The sequence below is a fragment of the Balearica regulorum genome, chromosome 3 (assembly GCF_011004875.1).
Source record: "Balearica regulorum gibbericeps isolate bBalReg1 chromosome 3, bBalReg1.pri, whole genome shotgun sequence".
Taxonomy (NCBI): Eukaryota; Metazoa; Chordata; class Aves; order Gruiformes; family Gruidae; genus Balearica; species Balearica regulorum.
In genome coordinates, this window is record NC_046186.1 from 120,723,079 (window position 1) to 120,743,161 (window position 20,083).

The following is a 20,083-nucleotide window of genomic DNA, read 5'->3' on the forward strand; positions in this document are numbered from 1 at the left end:
GAGAAGTTGAAAATACTGGAAGGGAAGGAAAGGAAAGAAAAATCTTTTCCAAATACAATGCATTTTCTGGCAGTAATTTAGTAATTTTCTTTTTGGCTTCACCAGAAAACAGTAAGAGCTAAAGATGAATGCACTATTCACGTGGTGTAAGACGACACATCAGTTTAAAAGAAAATGTCTACTGGGCAAATAATCTTGGTGGATCAATACTAGGGCTTGGCAGATAGTTTCAATGGGAGAACAGTCAGAAATGAATAAACATTTTCTCCAAACTCAGCTGTGCCCATGACCTCTTGCTTTCTTCCCCACCACATATGTATTTCCTAAATCTGACAGTTTTATTACATTTCTCACTTTTTCTATCTTGCTTCATTTATTTTGCAGCTCTCCCTATACCTTCCAGATTGTTCTGCTTATCCTTTCACTCTCCATTTCTTTTTCATACACTTGGCCTCAGCTGAAGTCAGTGGCAAAAATCCCACTGACCTGTCTGCAAAAGAGTCTTTTGGGAACATGGGAATGTCACTCACCATCTCTCCCTCTGCCACCACTGCCCTTCAGCTTTCGCACAGAGTCATGCCATCTGAGTTTAGGTCGAGAAACTAGAAAGGGAATAGTTTCTTCCACTCCTTTCTACTCTACTCTCTCCATTTCTAGACACATACTCCCGCTGGTTAGTTAGAGCAGACTCTTGTGCTCTGGTTTCCTCTTGGAGGTAATTTAATTCACTACTAAGGAAGAAAGCAACCCAGAGAAAAAAAAGAAGGGGGCACAGTGGAAACCACAAAGAACCCAATATATCTTTGTGAGCTCAGCCTGAACACAACAAAATGGTTTGCAAAACCTCCACTTTCTCAGGTTTTATCGAAGCCTAACAACATGAGCTGTTGTTTTGTGTCTTACGTTTTCTGACCAGTTCTTCCTACGTTGCCCTCCTTTGCATACAAGACCAGGTCTTTCCACATTTTAAAAGAACAAGGTTCTAACTTGGGGCACTGATGAAATATAATTTTTGAATAAAATAACACCATAGCATAGTTCCTTATATAACATTCCCATACCTTTTTAGAAAAATAGCAAACAGTCTTTCCTTCCTGGGAAGTGACAGATAAATCTTAAAGGGAAAGTTTAACAAGGCAGTCACTTAAAGAAAACAACCTTTCTCAGCCCAGGACAACTCATATCATAGACAACCAAAATATATAGGAGCCAAGATTTGTTTCCTCCTTTTTTTCCTGCATTAGTATGTCTGAAGATACAAGCATGCTTTAAGACAGACTTACCATGGAACAATTTGAGGCAGCAGTCTGGTAAACTTCAAGAGTCCTCTCCAGCAGTCCACCAGTCACTCATTCTTTCCCCACTAACCTCTGCCCTGCCAGCACAAATGAATCATAGAATGGTTTGGGTGGGAAGGGACCTTAAAGCCCATCTAGTTCCAATCCTCTGCCACAGGCAGAGACACCCTCCACCAGACCAGGTTGCCCAAAGCCCCATCCAACCTGGCCTTGAACACTTTCAGGGAGGGGGCATCCACAACTTCTCTGGGCAACCTGTTCCAGTACCTCACCATCCTCATTGTAAAGAATTTCTTCTTATGTCTAGTCTAAATCTACTCTCTTAATTTAAAACCATTACCCCTTGTCCTATCACAATAAGCCTACTAAAAATTCTGTCCCCATCTTTCTTATAAGCCCCCTTTAAGTATTGAAAGGCTGCAATAATGTCTCCCTGGAGCCTTCTCTTCTCTGGGTTAAAAATAACCTTTTAGAATTTTATTTTGCAGGTGCACTTTTCAGCCAGATCAGTTACCTGATTCACTAGTTAGTTACATAGGCTTCTGGTGTGAACAAGCATCCAGGGACAAGAAATTAGAGGCTGGGAGTGAGACTGGGAACTACTTTCTTTATCAGAAGTGTCAGTTGAAATGTACGTGAAACTACAGGGAACCTGACAACTGAGACAGTAACTACTGCCATAAGTTATCTGTATGCTTTTGTTATCACTTGCTTTTTAGCTCCCAGAGCTCTGCCTCCTCTCTAAACCACCAGCCTTTCTCAATTTGAGACCTTTGCCAGTATATACTTTCTGCTCCTTCCACGCTCACCTTTCTAACCAAAAAGGTGTACCCATCACTGGATTTTGCTGTAATTGAACAGAACAGTCTTTCAAAGGAAAGTATGAAGACTACATGATCACAAACAGCAGGGAATGTTTGGAAAACAATGCTTCATCTGAATGCAGTAAGCTTCATTTATTTTTCTTTTGCCTCTCTATTTTTGTTTTATACTGTTGACTCCAAGTTTTAATGACAGAAGATATTTTAAGCATTCCTGACCTAGAAATGTGCTAAGAATAAGAGAACTTTTATAAAGAAAACATTGTCCATCCGAAGGGAAACTCAGTGTATACTCCACCTAAGCAAGCTACACATGTTGCTTATGAACAGCAGATAACTTTTCAGACCTAAAAGAACTCAGTTTCCAGAAGCCAGAGATAACATGTATAAAGAATCAGACAGGTTGTAGGATTCAACATACCTGATTAAGGGAACAGTAGAAGGATACATGGCCAAAATAGACGCTACAGAGCAAAAAATCAGCTCAGGTGGAAAAAACACACACAAAAAAATCTTAATTGCTGTACTTATCAGGGACAGTAAGAAGATAGCCAGTGGGGGGACAGTTTAAAGCTAGGACTGAAAACCTCTTTATTTTGAGAATAGAAATCTGAGCAAATTGCACTGGTCTCTAACAAGAGGGCAACTTTTCTTTATTCTCCCCTATCAAGTATCACTTCCATTTTGGGAGCAGTTGCCATGCTCCATATAATGGCCAGGAAGCAAATACTTTAGAACTAAAACCTATCCTCAATTAAGTCAGTGCTTGTGTGAATATACTCAGCAGGTGTGTCAATGGAGTTAGTGCAGATCCACACTGGCATAAGGAAAACAAGTGCAAAATATTTCTGATTGTAGCAGATAGATTACATAGAGGGAAGTTCATCAAGGTTTGGTCTTTTCAAGTAAAGCAAGTAAACAGTGTAACATTAGAAATTACAGTAAATACTTCTTACAAGTATGTTGGTGTGTGCAGTGCTACATTAACAGTGTTTGTACATGCAGTACTTTCACAGCTACAAGATGGGATCTGTGGCTTTATGGCCATAGATTTGTATTAGCCATGCAAATCTACCAAGTATGCCCTCAACTGTTAAAGCAAAACCAGTAGTTGCTTCAGCTATAAAGATCATAGCAGACATATTCTGTTAAGCTTCAATACTCTTAAGAACCTAGGTTTTAGAAAAGCCAGCAGCCAGTCTTCTATTTTGTAATCACAAAGGGAAGTGAAAACTTCAGCAATGGTATGATTAAGTGATCTGTTAATGATCTTCCTGGACACAAGACAAAGTTGCATCGTTTCACCCCTACGCTCTATCGACCTTGAGTTTCAGCTGCTCTGCCCTTTGCCCCCACCCTGCCAGAGTCCATCAGAACACACAGACCCCTTGACGAACAGGTTTCAATCTGGAATATACAGCAGGGTGGACAAACACTAGTGCCCTGGAAGGACAATGCAGTTGAGCATATCTCTCCCTTGTTTCACCTTCATTCAGTCAGGAAGGTATTTTCAACTTTTTCAAAGCAGGGGGGAGTCAGACAGCAGTTTGAGAAAAAAATATTAGTGTTCCTTCAGCATAGGCTGCTTCAACTATTGCCTGCCTATAGGATAAACAACCTATTCACCATAGGCTGATTCAACTATTGCCTGCCTATAGGAGCCAACTAGCAACTGCTGCAGTGTGCTGCTAAATCCTAAACAGAATTATTAGGAGACTCTCTTTTCCACAAGGCTGGGCTGTACCCAAATCAGAGACTGAGGCCCTTCCTCATATTTCCCATGTAAATTTCTTTTTTTTTTTTTTTTCCCCTGTAATGACAACGTACACAATCACATAAATAGGATTAACACAGGCAGCACATAATTGGCTCTTACTGAGTACAAGATACAACGATAACTAAGAATCCCCTTGGGGCTGATAATGAGGGTAGAGTGAATGCTGCTCTTAGCTCCCCATCTGAGAGACAGAGTGGCACACAAGCATCCACACAAGAGCACAGGTAATTTCATAAAAAAGACACATGCCAAATAATCTGACTCTGTCCTTTAACCCACAAAAAAAATCTGCAATTCTAACCCGTAAAAATACACAGGGATTTATTTCACCTCCATTAAAAATGAGGTAACTGTGATGATCAGTACATTGTTTTAATTATTATTCCAGTCAGGAATGCCCAGTGAACATTGTGCCAACTTCGCATTATAAACTTCGACAGGGATTCAGCACTCCTTCCTTCCAACAGTGTTAGAAGCCATAGTTTATTTAAAAAAATTTCTTAGTTAGTTCTCTCTTCAGGTCAATCTCTTTCAGAGTAGGAAAGGGGTCAAAGTTCCCGTAGCTCCTGATGGCATTAAAGGGAGCATGATTATAGGTAACGTGTTACGATAAAAGCAACATCTCCCATTTGCACACCTCTGTCCTCCCACAACTACGTAAACAGAATAAATCTCTAAGACACACTGGCTGACCTCATCTCCTGAAGAAATACTGTCTAGAATCACACTGTAATGAAACAGAGAATAATGCATGATGGTCTCAATCTTTAACATATTTTAGCATGCGTGCTACCCAAAACACCTCTCCCAGGCATCCTCAAGGTAACTAGTATTAACTACAATATGCTGCTCACAGACCCTACCCAGACTAAGTTGTGACTGCCTAGGGCTATTTTTGTTTTGTTGCTGAGCCAAATTCTCTTTATATTTACTTAATGTAAATTCAGAAGTTCTGGAATTTGCTTTTCCTTTGTTCCAAAAGTTTTTGAAGTCTTTGACTTTCAAGATGATGTGTAAAACCTACGGCGTATAAGGATCCATGCTATGTTTAAATGGTTAAAAATGGGTCTAAGTGGAAAATGAAAAGCAACATCCCTAACTTTCTTCACCTAACTCCATACGTTGTGGCTTTTCGCTCTATTATTTAGAGCTTTACTTTGAAAGCATGGAAGATGTTCAAATGCAATAGCTACTCAAGATAAAATTGATGAAGTAGTGGATGAATCAGTTTAACAAATGAGCCAATTACCCCAGCAGTTCTGTTACTGGTGAGATTTCATTCTAAATCTCTAGCAAGAGTTCTACTGCTTATACCTGGATAAGAAATTAGCGCTATCTGTATTTTCAGACTTTTGCTCTAAGAAAATATTTACAGTAGGTTCTACTTTCCAAAAAGCTATTTCAGGTCAATGTGGGCTTAACTTTTTCTTTTTTTAATTATTTTAGAAAAATATACTTGTGCCCACAGAAGAATTATTTTTATCAGTTACAAATAAACAAAGCAATTGTGATAGAACACCAGGTCACAGTGCAACAAATTCCCAAATCCTTGTGGTATACAGCATAGGGATAAACCAACGATCCAGAAGTGAAAACCAAGGAAAACAGAAGTGCATTTTAATGACTAATGCCAATGTTACGCATACGTAAAGCACTGCCTGCAGCCATTGTACCTTTACTTCTAATTCTAAAATTCTGGAAGACCACTGCAACCATACCCTTTGGTGTCAATACCTTTTTCTGCACTGAAATTTTCATGTGAACCATCCCTCTAGAACAGATCTATCTGCAATTGGAATCCTCATCTGAGAAGTCATCTCAGATTAGATCAAAGAATTCTGATGTGAATTTAGATACATTTTTGTATTAACAACAACAACAAAAAGTAAATATCCCATCTCGACATAGTTGCTTACAAAAATTTCAGTAGAAAGAATAGTGCATGAAGTTCTGCACTCTACCTGTACATGCAGTGCTCTGCTCCTGTGCAGTAAGGATGGGCAAAGAACTCACTTAAGCTAAACTGAACGGCTTGACCAACAGGGCAAGATTGAGCTTTCACTCAGGATTAGTGAGAAAACTAGCATTTTCCTCAATAACCCTTTTCAGCCTGCTCAAGGCCTGAATGCTAAAGCAAGTGGAATTTTTTGCCAGTTTGGTGCTTCTGGAGGAAAAGTAGCTTTCAGACTGCCGAAGCCAATACGGTAAGAATCCTTGATGCCAGTGGGATGTATAAAAGTACACTCAGACTAGGAGGGTGTAGAAGTGAACGTAAATAGATGTGCAAGTGACCCAACCCTGAGTATTAAAAAAAAATTACAGTAATGGTTTTCCACATTTTTAGGGTGAGAAGAATCTGCTGGAATCATATAGAAACTAGAACGCTTTAATTGCCTTTGCAACATTTAAGAATGACTCCACATTACCGCTGTAGTTTAGTCAGGCTGGGGGGGGATGACACGACAAAAGATCAGTTTATCACTCACCCAAACTTCCCAGAATGTTAGGCTACTAAAAAGATGAGGCCACTGAGGACCTAGAATAGCCCCATCTGTCTGTGTCACTGATCAACCTCACATACACACTTCTTAGTGTCAGGGTATCTGACTTTCAGGAGAGTGCAGCATACTCTGAATTTGCAGAGTTATGACCTAGATTTCTAATAACTTCTCTCTTCCTGTGAGCCCCAACCATTGTTTGTTTCAGAATACATTTCTCATTATATTAATATGGACAGCACAGCACTGAAACATTAAATCATATTTTAAACCTGAAGCAAATAATTTCATAAAAATTTTAGAATGTTAAGACACATACCTTTTGAAAATCAGAAATTACTCTGTAGAAGTTTCCATTGTAGAGAATGTCTTCCTTTCCCTATAAAAAGAAAAAAAAAAGAAAAGCCTTAAGTGTGCATACTAATATTTAATTACATAATAAAAACACAGTGAACTACTTCAAGACCTTCTTTTTCCCCCAGAAATAATTTCTCCTTATGGATCAGAATAAGAACACTATAGCAAGTATAAATATTGTACACTCCGAGTTTTTGTTTGAAGTTAATTTTACTTTGAAATTCCCTTCTTTGTTAGCTAAACAAAAGCATCATAGCTGCAGGTGAAACTAACACATGGTATCCATTGTTCCAAGCATTTACAACTAGAAAGTAACCCTACACGATGGAGACCAAGAACCGAGCAGTGCGTCAGGAGCAGAGCAAAAAAACTGCATTTTATTCTGAGGTATATAATCAGGTCTCTTTCTTATCCCAGCTTTGGGTAACAATGGCATAGTTTACTTTTTATTAGTGCTAAAACATACTTCCCCCATTGCTTTTGCCAACACTTTAGAAGGATGAAAGCATCAACTAATTCATTGACATGCACTTCTGTCTTTTCCCCTTCTATTTGTGTGAGGAAGAGATTGGCAGCACATGGGCATTTGACACTTCCGTGCTTCTGGGCAGCACAAGTGGGTAAAGGCATGCATACCGTTCCCTCAGCTCCAGACATCAGGGCAGCGATAAGTTCACAGTAGAGTCCTAGTGACATTCTAGTATTTCCATCTTCTGCAATATAGTCTCTGCATCATAAAATTGAGTGCTTCACGGAAAAACCGACCTTTTCCCAGGCCTCCTCTGAGGAAACACTGGTACAGGTCCTGTAGCTGTCACATGTGTATCAATAATCCCAACTGCTTTGCTGTTGTTACCTTCCCCCCCTCTTTTTTTTTTTTTTTAAAATCCACAAAACCAATTGATTTCTAGATCTAAGTAATTTATATGAGAGCTTAAAATGGACATGAGTCCTAGCCACTCAACAAGCAATGCAGCGGATTTACAGTAACCAGAATGAAAAGGATAAAAGTGCTCAAAAAATTAAGTCAAATCCAAATTTAGATTAGAAATAGATGTATTAAAGTGAAGATGTTTAAAAAAAAGCAACAAGTGTGTTCAGCATAGAAAATAATATGAAATTAACTGTAGCTTTTTCAAATTAATCTCTATCAAGAGTTCTTGCACATTAGGACAAAAGCTGTATTTTTCTCTCATTAAGCTTCATCTTTTTTCCTTTAAAATAAATTGAAGCCTTAAGTTGAGAGCATCCACTAGGCACACACGCAGGATTAAATCTGACCTGATACCTTTTAAATTTTATAAGGTACAGGAGAAAGAAAAAAAAAAGAAAAAGAAAAAAACCTCAGCAAGATTAGAAACGGAGAGATTCCATAAAACAAGTGTTTCAGGCAAGAGAGACATGTTGTAGGTCTGGTGTTTGCCTTGAAAACTCACGGTGCATAAAATGTCCCAAGTAGTATACTAGAGTGACCGAGAACCACGGCAATCACAATTACAGCAATGAGAGCAAAGAAAATAGTTTCCTGGTCTGTTGAAGTCCTCCAAAGTTGCCAAAAGCTTCCACTAAACCAGCAGTTTTTCCAAAGCATAAATAGCAACTCTGAGAGGATGATGGCTAGGTACTTTGTTCTCATTAAATACTGTGTAGTCCTCTAGTAAAAGACTACACAGTGTCTTTGATTTATTTTTTTTTTAATGCCTCCAGCTCTCTCATTTTGCTTGTGCACTTTCAGGCTGGCCTCAGTAGCTAGCTCATAATTACATGACAAGATATCACTGGGTCTCCACCACCTCACAGTTGCACACAAAAGCGTCTTTATACTTACTTCTGGGGTCAACTAAAGCCAACTTAATGCTAAAATAAACTCACTATTCAGAACAAGTTTCTGTTGGAAAAACAAAGACATTACAAAAATATTTTCGAGCACACAAGCTACCCTATTAGTCTGCAATGAGAGATACACCTCAGATATTTTTGTTCTCTTGCAGATTGTGATCAGATTTCAACACAGTTACATCAGCGTAAAATCCAGCACAGCTCCACTGAAATCAGTAGCATCATACCATACCTAATGCACATAACAGAAACTGTTTCTCTACTGGTTTTAATCATTTACAGCTTTCTGGGTAAAACTGCCATTGGGCTCTGAAATTACTCATGTTCCGTGTAAACGGATGAGTACAATTCTCTAATTAAAATTACTTTCTTTTTAGTTATGCAATTATCAAAAATCTTCTTCTTTTCAGCAGTTAAGTATTTCTTCAGAAGCTTGTTTGTGTTCAAAAATCTCCAATGGCCCTTTTAGTAAGACTGTAAATTCTTTGAGGGAAACACTCAAAGCCAGAGTCAAGTCTCAGTTACAGAGGTAGAAACACTGAGCAATCCGTAATTCACAGTAACCTAACTACTGATGGGGTAACAGACAGCAGCTGCAGCCTCAGGTTTATCCTTTGTGCCAGAGCTGGTTGTAAAGGCTAAAATTGAAAAACCCTACAATTTTCATTTCTCTCCTGTTTCAAAGAGAAAGAAAAAAGCCACAAATTTTTTAAAAAAAGAGGTGAATAAGTTGGTCTTAAGTACCTCAAAACGTACTTTTTTGCATAGGATCACTAACTTTATGTTTCTCACTTCATGAACACCTAACCAGATAGATACCACAGGATCTCAATTGCAACTGAACACCTAACCAGCTGTTGAGGCATCAAATTCTGAAGTCTAGAATGTTCATCATTGGACACAACACAGATTTCTTAACTACTACTCAGTAAGGCAAGACTTGTTTCTTGACTAGTCACCTGAACCTTCCTATCACCTTAAATATACCATATGAGTTGCTCCCTCCTCCCTCCCTCTTCATGTGACTTAACCCCTGAGTAACCTATTAGAAAAGGACTTAAGTTTTCATAACCCCCAGCTAAATCATGATAATCCTTCAAAAGAATGGACAGCCTTCATCAAGACTCTGGGCTTGTCACCAGATTTAAATTTTTTAAAAAATTTAAATGAGAAAATAAGTTTTCATCAACAGGGATCTAACAAGTTTCCTTTTCTCTGAAATGATTCAGGGAGAATGGCCTGACAGGAGCACACTTCTAGAAGTCTGTAACTGTTTACCATCTATGGACATTTGGCACCTCCTTGAATTACCCACTGGGAGACTGAAACTTTAGAATTCCAATCAGGATCTTTTGCCTGATCCTTAGAAGAGAGGTACAAGTACCTAATTTAGAAAAGACCATTAGAATCTTAATTTAAATATGACAATTTTAGTCCATCAATATATCCTGAAACAGTCATTACCCACCAAACCTTCATTCATTTTGTGCCAAAAGGGAACATCAACCATAGTTTATCTGTTTATTAGTTTTTACACACACTTTTTAACATTCTTCAGACCTAAATTCCCTATACAGCAATCTGGACATGTAGTTTCTAAAAAGCTCCTTTCTTACTTTGTAAATTTTTTCAGGATCTGGAGGGGAAAAAAAAAAAAACAAACCCACAACAACAAACGACAAACCCAAAATACCCACAAAAACACAAAACCAAAAAACCTAAAAAAAAAAAAAAATCACTCTCACTCTACTGCTAGGTCTTTGATAAGATTGTGCCAGCTGATACGCACTTGTGGGCAGGAAACCACACTTACCAACACAACGTTATGTCAGCACCCTGCCTCATAACAGCACGTAGCAAGGCTGTGCGCTGCCAGCTCCTGCCTTCAATGGGGCAAGCTGTTCTCGCAAGGGCCACGCTGCTCAAATCGTTCATTCTCATTTGAAGCCTTTGAGAAACCTCAGCTCCTTCCTGGAGTGGAGCCTTGCCAGGGACATCAGTCTGTTGCTGGTGACACACTCTACACAAAATTGGGTGGCTTCCTGTTCAAAGCATTACATAATTTGAGCCTCTGGCATATCTTTCTGGAACATTTCACATATGAATTCACAAGATCAGCAGCCTCTTCAGTTACCAGATAACTCTGCACCTCTTCTTCACTGATACTCACCTGGATGGCACTGACTACGGGGGCATATGACAAATAAAAATTGGACAGTGTGATTTATGGATACAGACAAAAGGAGCAACTAAATAGACAGTTAAACACAGTTATTGGTCAATAACTTCACTGAAGAAACAGTAAAAAAAAATAAAAATCAACAAAGCAAATGATGTTTCATCCATTTCTGCCAAAGGAATACCATGATAGAAATCAAATTCATAAACCACATATGTTTTTATTAAGGACTGTTGCATTCGGCTTCACTGACTTAAGTCAAACTTATTAAGCAAACAAAGTATACAACCTGCTGCTAGTGCCAACACAACACACACTTAAGTACTAGTCCTACATTTGACTCCAGCCATGCAGTCATGAGTCAAGCAAGTTCTCGACTCAGGATCTGAGTGCATATACCTGAATTGAAAAGTAAAAGTACTTATTGGTGTTCAAGATTCAGCACACTGGATTCCTGAAACAGACAAACTATTTCCACAGAGACACCAAATAATTCGGAGCCCAGAAATTCTACTTTATAAAAAGCACGTTGATGAATAATGGTTAAGTACATGCTGCAAAATTATTTGTAAGTAATTTCTCAGACTTCTACCTACAGTGAACGAATTATATTTATATGATAAAACCACATAATTTAAGCCAATCCATAAACAGCAGCATTTGTGCAACAAAAAAGTTACCACAAACTCTCATTAGTATGCAAATATAATAGGTCTAAGAAATGCAATCCAAATCACAGAATTTCAGGGTATCTTGGATATTACAACTATATACTACCCTAAAGTTCCTGCAGGTAGTTTTACCCATGTTTTAGTACAGTCATCTTTTTTTTTTTCCGGGGGGGAAGAAAAGATACTCTATTTTTACAGTCACCTACAGTAATTCTCTGGAACCAAAATTATGCTGCAGTTTATGAGGTTTTCAATCTATGATATTACTCACTGCCAATGAAAGCATTAACAATCCAAGACTTCGTTTACAGCATTACAAAGAATCCAGGTCAATTACAGGTAACTACTTTTACTCTGCTCGGGCTAATGAAATTAATTCTTTTCATAAAAACCTGCACTCTGACTAAGAGTAAAGCTTAGGGGTGTCTCACCATAATCCAAAGAAAACAAATGAAGGGGCTATCCTAGACTCCAACACACAGCCAGGGCAGCCAACGCAGGCACTGAGGAACGTGCAGCAGGTGAGAAGATAGATACTCCTTTCAGGTCAGCAAGCCACCAGCTGCCAGCACTTTAAATCACTAAGATAAAATGTAATCATTTAAGTTCTCCAGGGAAAGATTGGCATAATCACAGAAATCCTATTGCAGCTCAGTCATTCTTTATGGGATGTGCCCCTTGTTCCAGAAACTGGGAGCTTGCTTCTTGACATTCATGTTTTGAAACACAGACCAGCAACTCCAACATAGCATGTCCTGATCTACACTTTTATTATCCTAATCATCCATAAGAGCAAGAGAAAGGGATTAAGCAGCATTTTTCACCTTGAATATTTATGAGATAATTACATATCAGTTATAATTCAAGATACACTGCATAGTGCAAAATAACACAGAACAGGCATGCCATTTTATCCACTCCTCTTTGTCCCATAACACACAGGAGATCACATAGCTGATCATATCAAGTATGCTCCTCCAAGAAAGTATAATGAGAGCAAACTCTTCCAAATGTACCAAATAGATGCACAGATGCACTCAGCTTTTTTATACAGTCCCTTTTTTGGCAGCCGTATTAAGTTATACTCTTTTTTTTAAAAAACTATTTTACAAAACATTATTAATTACTAAAGCCATCTGTGCTTCTAGAGAACACTCCCTTCCATCCCTTCTTTCCTTCCTACTGGGCCGCACAGCGAAGATGCAGCAGTATATTTACAACCATTTTTATGCTAGCAGATGTTACACCACAACAAAACTGCCTTGCTGCAAGTTCAAGAAGAAAGTGGTGGGAAGAAGTTTACGTAACCAGACATTATCAACAAAAGCAACTGAGGACAGCAAACCACAGGCAATAGACATTCAATTCATACAAATCTCTTCCTCTTTCTCAGTCTGCTTTCCAATTTGTTTTAATTCCATAGGAGAATCTGGCTGGTAGTCACTTCATAATGCAATGCAAGGCCCAAGTGCCAGCAGCTTTTCTTGTCTCAACAAAATGTACAGAGCTGCAATTAAATTATAACTGGCTTAAACACACTTTTATTTTGCTTCTACCCACCTAGAACACATACCCTGTTCAAAGTAAACACGTTTAGTCACTGAATAATATGAAGTATAAAAGAAAAATTTACACTGTAATAAACAGGGATACATTTCAAAACAATTTTGATCACTATCTCTGAATCTGGCTGCAACCAGCTAGCCAAAAGTGGCATTATTGTGATGGAAATAGCATGGTATTTCCATGCAAGAAAGTAAATATATACTACCAGATACTAGCACAGGAGTTGAAATCCACCCAAGAAAACCATTTGCATTATCGGTTTGCATTATTCTGCCATAACATTTTGACACTGAGTGTAAACTTTAAGCTGCAAGTACAATGCCTCTCTGATGCAATTTCTTGGGGCAAAATCTGATATGGCTAGCCAGATTTCCTGTCCACTAGTTTCTCCCAAAGAAAAAATGGGAGACATCAGTTTAATTTTTTATATGTCCAGTAAACAGATCAAAGCATTACACATCTGCAACAGAAGTTTACAGAGCCTCGTTGTGCAAACATCCTGGGCCCGATGGTGCAGGCTTTATTGAAACAAATCTCTTCTGATGGTAGCCAGTACCAGTCTGTGTTAGGCTGTCCAATGTAAAAACTTACACTTAAAAGGGAAGCCAATAACTTTGAAGTCCCACTTGTCCAAAAACTATTAAAACATGCAGCTTGAATTTTTAGGCTGATCTTTACCACAAAAAATTAGAATTGTTTCACACTTACATTCTGGTCCCTATATACTAAAAATTGTGTTCGGTTCTAGGCTCCTCCTATACTGGTGTTACAAATTCTTTGAGGGAAGGAGCATTTTTAACAAGTATGTACAATGCCTAAAAAAAGATTCCAGAACCACTATTAGATCACTGCGTGTTGTAAGACTGCAAAGTGTCAAATAATTTTTAGCATAGCTGAAACATCTTTCTTGATCTATGCTTTGTATATCAGATTGCAATTTCTGCCTAGTGTCTTCTATTTCTTTTCTCATCCAACCATGTAGTCGAGTTTCTTCAGGGTTTGTTCTTTGTCGCCTTTCACAGAACTAAAGGAAGGAGGAAACAGAAACACCACAATGCATATAAATTAGTTTTAAAACCAACAGGGATGTTCAGTGGTAGGCCTGATGTCTGCAGTTCATTAAAAAAAATTATACATATATATGGTTTTGACTTGAGTGTCCCTTTAAGCAAGCTTTGCTGATTCAGACTATCTCCACATAGTTGCCAAAAAAAAAAAAAAACACTTTTGAGTTATGCTCTGACTTAAAGGTTTACAGAGGGAATCCTCATACCTAGAAATAACACTAAGAAGCACATAAGCACATTTACATTTTTACTGGAAGACTGGTATCAAAGATTATATGAAAAAAAGACTGCTTGATAAATACCCTGTATGAGACTATACTTTGAAAAGAATGGAACTTTGCTACTGCTGGGCTATAAATCAAAACTGGATCTGTTCTTTAACAAAGGTATTAAAGACAATGGCCTCTAATACAGCATGACATGTCAATCTAAGCAGTATGAGCGATGTCTTGCTTCATACATTAAGCTACACTCAGGGGAGTTCGTCCTGGTATACTATGTCCATGCCCCTGATTTGCTACATTTTGATTTGCAAGTCAAGGTCAAGAAGTAATTTACCAGAATCCCTGTTGCTAACACATACGCTGCAGGCTTCTGTAAAGCCCTCTTACCACACTAAAAAAGTCTCAACAATTGGAATATAAAAAGATATAAAATTGTCATAATCATTCTGTAAGCTGCTTTATACCTTTAGACACTTCAGCATGTTGAACTGAAAAACATGGATGCTATTTCTTTTTAACTGGCATAAAATAGTGTATATATATATTCTATTTAAAAAACACTGTGTTGCAGCATATTAGCTCATCTGAGGTATCCGTGAATGGGCACCAATCAGGTTAAAAAAAAAAGCTGCATTGTAATAAATGCCAAAAAATAAATAATGCAAGGATAGTTCCTGCCCCAGAAATCTTGCAATTTAGGACATGACAAAAGAATCCTTAAGGGATCATATCAAACCTATCTAACATTCCTGAACTGACATTTACGTCGTGCTGTACTTTAGTTCATACATAAGCTGGAAGTATGCACATTGTTCTGATGTGCACTGCTGAAGGCAGTTGTGTGTCTCATTGTTCACAAGACAAGGAGCCTTCATGTCAGGCATTATCGTGACATTTAAGATAGGTGTTGAAAAAATACCATAATCAGAACATGGGGTGGTGGGAGGTGTGTATGTCTTACTGTATTTAATCCAAGTCCTGGTTTAGAACAAAGAAATCTAATTTTATAAGTCCAATACAGTGAGATATGCTTATGCCCAAAAGATACAGGGAGGGGGGAAGGGGGCTAAATGGTGGAATTACCAAACCAGTATCAAACAGCAAAGGAAGAGCTTTCAGGCTGGGTCCACTATCATTCCTGTGTCACAAAAGCTTATGTATTCCAACCCAGTAACACTGCCACACTACAGGATCAAATGTGTCCTAACAGCCACTCCTTGCTTTGCTGAAACTGAGCCAAAAGTTAATTTTGAAGAAATTATAATCAGCCTCAATAAAGGCATCTACAACTGCAGCAATTTCTCTCCATACTGAAAAAGCACAGTATTTGACACCTGATCTCACAAACTAGGGAGCTGTTTTTTTCTGAAAAAGAGCATATTTAGCAAGTACATGTCAGCCTAGCGCTATAGTCAAAAGCATCTACATCTTGAGACAACTTTACAGATATGCACTTCACTGTGGAAGGAACAACTGGAGGCCTATTGGATGTACAGGCAATAGGATACTGTTGAATACAGTCCTGAAGCCAGATGAAGTATTTAACCTGGAAAACCTACAGATTGAGTAAATCAAGCTCTGAAGGGCTGCGTTTGTGCAGTCACAGCATGCTGTACTCGTGTCAGTTTTATTTCTCGTAGATGGCATACCTCCCACCATGTAACTCCTGACACTACTTAGATTCTCATTACCTTTCTTTTGTCAGGTCAAATTTCAAGATTAAAAACCCTCAAACAATAAACCAGAAACTATTCAATTATCTATCAGACAGAATAGCCTCTTCCTCCCCCCCCCCCCCCCCTTCTAAAGATGGGAAGACACAAGGAAGGGAAAAATTAAGTGACTTGCTCTAACCTTTGCAAGGCCAAAACATGGCCCAAATGGAAAAGCAATACTAGCAGCATAGAGTTAGGCATGATCTACAAAACTACTTACCATATCAAACCCAAAGAAGAAAGAGGTAAGAGGGAAATAAACAGTAAAGTTTATATACCCTGCTTCTCATCAGTTCTTCAAAGAACACCACCTCACCAATCCTTACCTCATGGGCTTTGCTCAGAATGAGCTGCACTGAGAGCAAAACAAACCACACCTCCAGTGATGTACTCCTCACACAGTAGTATTTTCTATTATTTTCCCTTTTAACAATGAAAAGAATAGACCAGTAAGTGAATACAAACCATTTTTGCCTATGAATCTTCCTTGATAAAACTGCAGAGGCATAAACCCAGTCACAACAGTATTACAGTAGGAGAGAACAGATAATTTGCAACAACCTTCTAAAAGGCATCTTAGATGAGGCACAAAGCTATTTTGAGTTGAATACAAGGCTCAAATTGACTGAGGTTACATGCTTGCAATATTCACACTTTGTCAACAGACATTCCTGAACTTGAAGAGCCAGCTTTTGTTTAAATTATGTTTCGGTCACTAAGAGATGTGCTAATTACCAGCTGAACTGAAGACTACTTAGCTAAGCAATATATGCCCTGCCAAAGCCTTTAAGACAATATTCTTTAGTTTCTAAAACCCAAGATGTGATGATAGCATGAAGAAGTGGAAGGAAAAAAGATTCATCCACTTTCAGTCATCTTTTAATAAGAATTCCTTTACATGATTTAAAATTAACTGAAATAATAAGCATTTATCATTTAAATTACATTTAAATTAAGGAAGAGATGTACCTCACCTAAAAAATACCACAGGTCCACAATTTTACAGCTTTTAGGTATATAGTTTTATAGCTCTTAACAAAACTGACACCTTACTTCGATAATTACTACCCCTAATCCTTTGAAGAAATACTTCCACAGATCTTTCAGATGAACCAGGCAAAGCAACACTTCTGCGATCCAAGTTTTGGTTAAAACTTCAAATTACTCATCAAGGTCTTCATAAGTATTTAAATGCTGCTAAAGATAGGGGTTATTCTTTTAGATATCATCAGCTTTTATTAAGGGAATAGAAAAAATTACATAATTCAAAAACTAAGCCCACAAAAAGTCTAATGTAATTTTACACCACTGGAAAATCTCTCATATTTTGTTGTACTAAGATTGTGTTCTGTAAAGAAAACAACTCCATTTAAAAGAAAAGGAGAGAATGAAAGTTACATGAAAATAAAGAATGTTCTGACACTAAATTATAGTGAGATGGAACCAACTTCTTAAAACCTTATAATGTCACAGTTAACACAGCAATGTAATTCCTTCTCCCATTTCTACCTGTAAATTTCAAAATCTGTTTTCCAGTTTTCAAAAGCCTTAAAGTAATCGCCACGTTGCTCAGCACCTGAATCATGGAAAACTACTCACTGTATCAATCATTAGATGATTCAAAATTACCTGAAAAACTACCTGTATATCTTTCTGCAAAATTTCAGATGAATTCAATAGATGGTTTTTAACTTATCAAATATCTGAGAGCTGCGATTATATCTCTGTTTTCACAATATTCATCTTCAGTTGTTCTACTGTGGGGAGGGGAGGTGGTTATAATAAATTAAAGTGAGCAGTCTCTTTTCAAAGATAAATTAGAAATGAAAGCAGGATGAGATCAGTGAAGATTACAGGGCACTGTTTACTTAACTGAGCGTAACTAAATCAAAAATATATAAATCAGAGCACGTATTTCTTGACAGATTGATTCAATTGATTTAGTTTTGAAAATTGAAGTGTCACAAAGATCGTTATAAAAAAACCCCAACCTATCCCCAGCAATAAAGCTCACGATTTTAGAAGTAGTCTACCTCATGTTGACTCACAGCTACTTGTGTAAGTATTCCTTTCACCTCATGTGTTTTAAAATACACAAAGTATTTACAAAATAAATGTGTTTGTATAGCAAAGAATTACTGCAAACATATACTTTTGATTTCCCTACATCTGGAAATGCACTTACATTACACAATGCTTTTAGTTTCTAACCGCTTGCCTGTGATGAACTAACACACAAGCATCTGCACAAAACTTAGAAAGCACCATTTATCTACCTTTAAACTCCCCCCGCCCCAAACACACAAACAACAAACCAACCCTGAATAAGTCAACTGGTAGACTGTCACTGTAGCCAAAAAACCAACACATTTTCTTGTTTCTGAAGCTGTAATTCAGTGGAAGGATCAGCACTGAAAATGAAAATGCAGCAGAGAAATGGTGATTAAGTTTTTATATGCGATCTGGACTACCAGATAAAGGTCTAAGTGAGCTGTGATTCCTCTATCCACACAGGGACCACAATTTTGCAGTACAGACTTCATTAATAAGAATTCTTCTAAATGAACTCAACCAGCCTAGCAGAAATGAAGATTTATACCTTCCAAACCAACCCAACAGAAACATGCAAGAGGAACAACACTCAACATTTCTCCCTAGTAACGATCACACAGCTCTCTATAGAGATAAAAGCAAAATGCAGAAGACTGGTACTGATGTTTCTTTTTCCTATCGATCTAAGCACCTTTACTACCAGCTCCCTGCAGAAAATTAAGGTATCATCAGCTGTCTTTTTCAATGTAAAGGTAATTAACAGCTAAGTTTGCAAAAACAAATATTTGGGGTACTCTTTTCTAGAGCACAATCCATGTATCCACTCACAAAAGTGGATACAGGTTACCAAGGTCACCAGCACTACATAAACTTTTTAACCGGACTTGCCCCAGAGAGACTTAAGTATCACAAGCTTCTTCCAAGGTGTCAGTCTTCATTAACTCAATGCAGGAAGAGATGGCAATCATTTCTATAAAAGCAATGCAAATACTTCCATTACCTGATGCAAAGACTAATTTAACTGTAAGATATTTTCTTATCTAAAGACACACACACGACATGACACACAGTTACAAACTATTTTTATGTGACTTTTCCTAGTCAACCTATGGATTTCCTAGTCAACCATTAGGATATCTCAAAGGAGAACATTTTATCAATACCCACTGGCCAGGCTAAGCATATATGCCAATTCCAGTACTTTCTCATTCTGTGAAGAAGAAAAAAAATTTAAAAAGCACACAGGGCCAAACACACATAATGCTTTAGGATGCATACAAATAGGCCTCTACTTGAGGTTATCAAAATAATACCAATGATATCTGAATGCAGGGAAGTGGCAACCTGTGCAACCAAAAAAGTACGTCCATTTTATTCTGACCTGGGCCAAGGTCTTCTGAGAAATTATTTCTCTTCCCTATAGCCACCTGCTATAGTCATGGGTCAACGAAAAGCCACTGTGTATTTCATAGCTGAAAACCACAGTATCAGCAAAAAGAACAGCCAGAGTCTGCTAGATATTGCCAGATTTGAAGGATTTGGGAAAAAAAAAAAAAAGCAAAGCACTGTATCAGTTCAGTTGCAGCAGAGAGATTACAGGACCAACAGTCCTTCCCTAGGGTAGATGTAGATACACAGCAGGGGCTACTTCTCAGAGCTTTAGAGAAAGCAGAAGAGCCTGCCAGAGTCTCACAGCCCCAGCTGTTGTGCCTGAGACAATATGGCATCATCACTCCCCAAGACAACGAGCAGCAGCTGAATCTCCTCCCCACTCAGACTGTCCTATTTGAGCCCTCAGTTAGTCTCCCAGGTCACATGTTCCCCCTCCTCTTCTCCCTGCCCCCAGAAACCCCCACCTTCTGCTTCAGCATGGGAATTCACCAATCAAAGCAGATAAGCACATCATGTGAGGGATGGCAGACACGCTGAGGGGAATTTCCAAGAGCTCCCCTGCACCTGCAGCATACACAGATACAGGAGATTTCCAATGTGAAAATTACAAGCTGAGCAGTGATGCCA

General features: G+C 38.2%; 1 protein-coding gene across 3 annotated transcripts in view; it reads right to left on the minus strand.

Moving 5' to 3' along the window:
• PLCB4 (phospholipase C beta 4) overlaps positions 1–20,083 on the minus strand; it is a 206,021-nt gene that overhangs the window by 179,130 nt on the left and 6,808 nt on the right. The window contains exons 2-3 of one of the 3 annotated variants that reach the window (XM_075749801.1): positions 16,291–16,367; positions 6,710–6,773 (exon numbers count right to left, since the gene is read on the minus strand). The gene's annotated coding sequence lies outside the window, so the exon portion shown is untranslated. The remainder of the gene's footprint in view (positions 1–6,709; positions 6,774–16,290; positions 16,368–20,083) is intronic. The other 2 variants (XM_075749802.1, XM_075749800.1) reach the window with 2 other exon arrangements.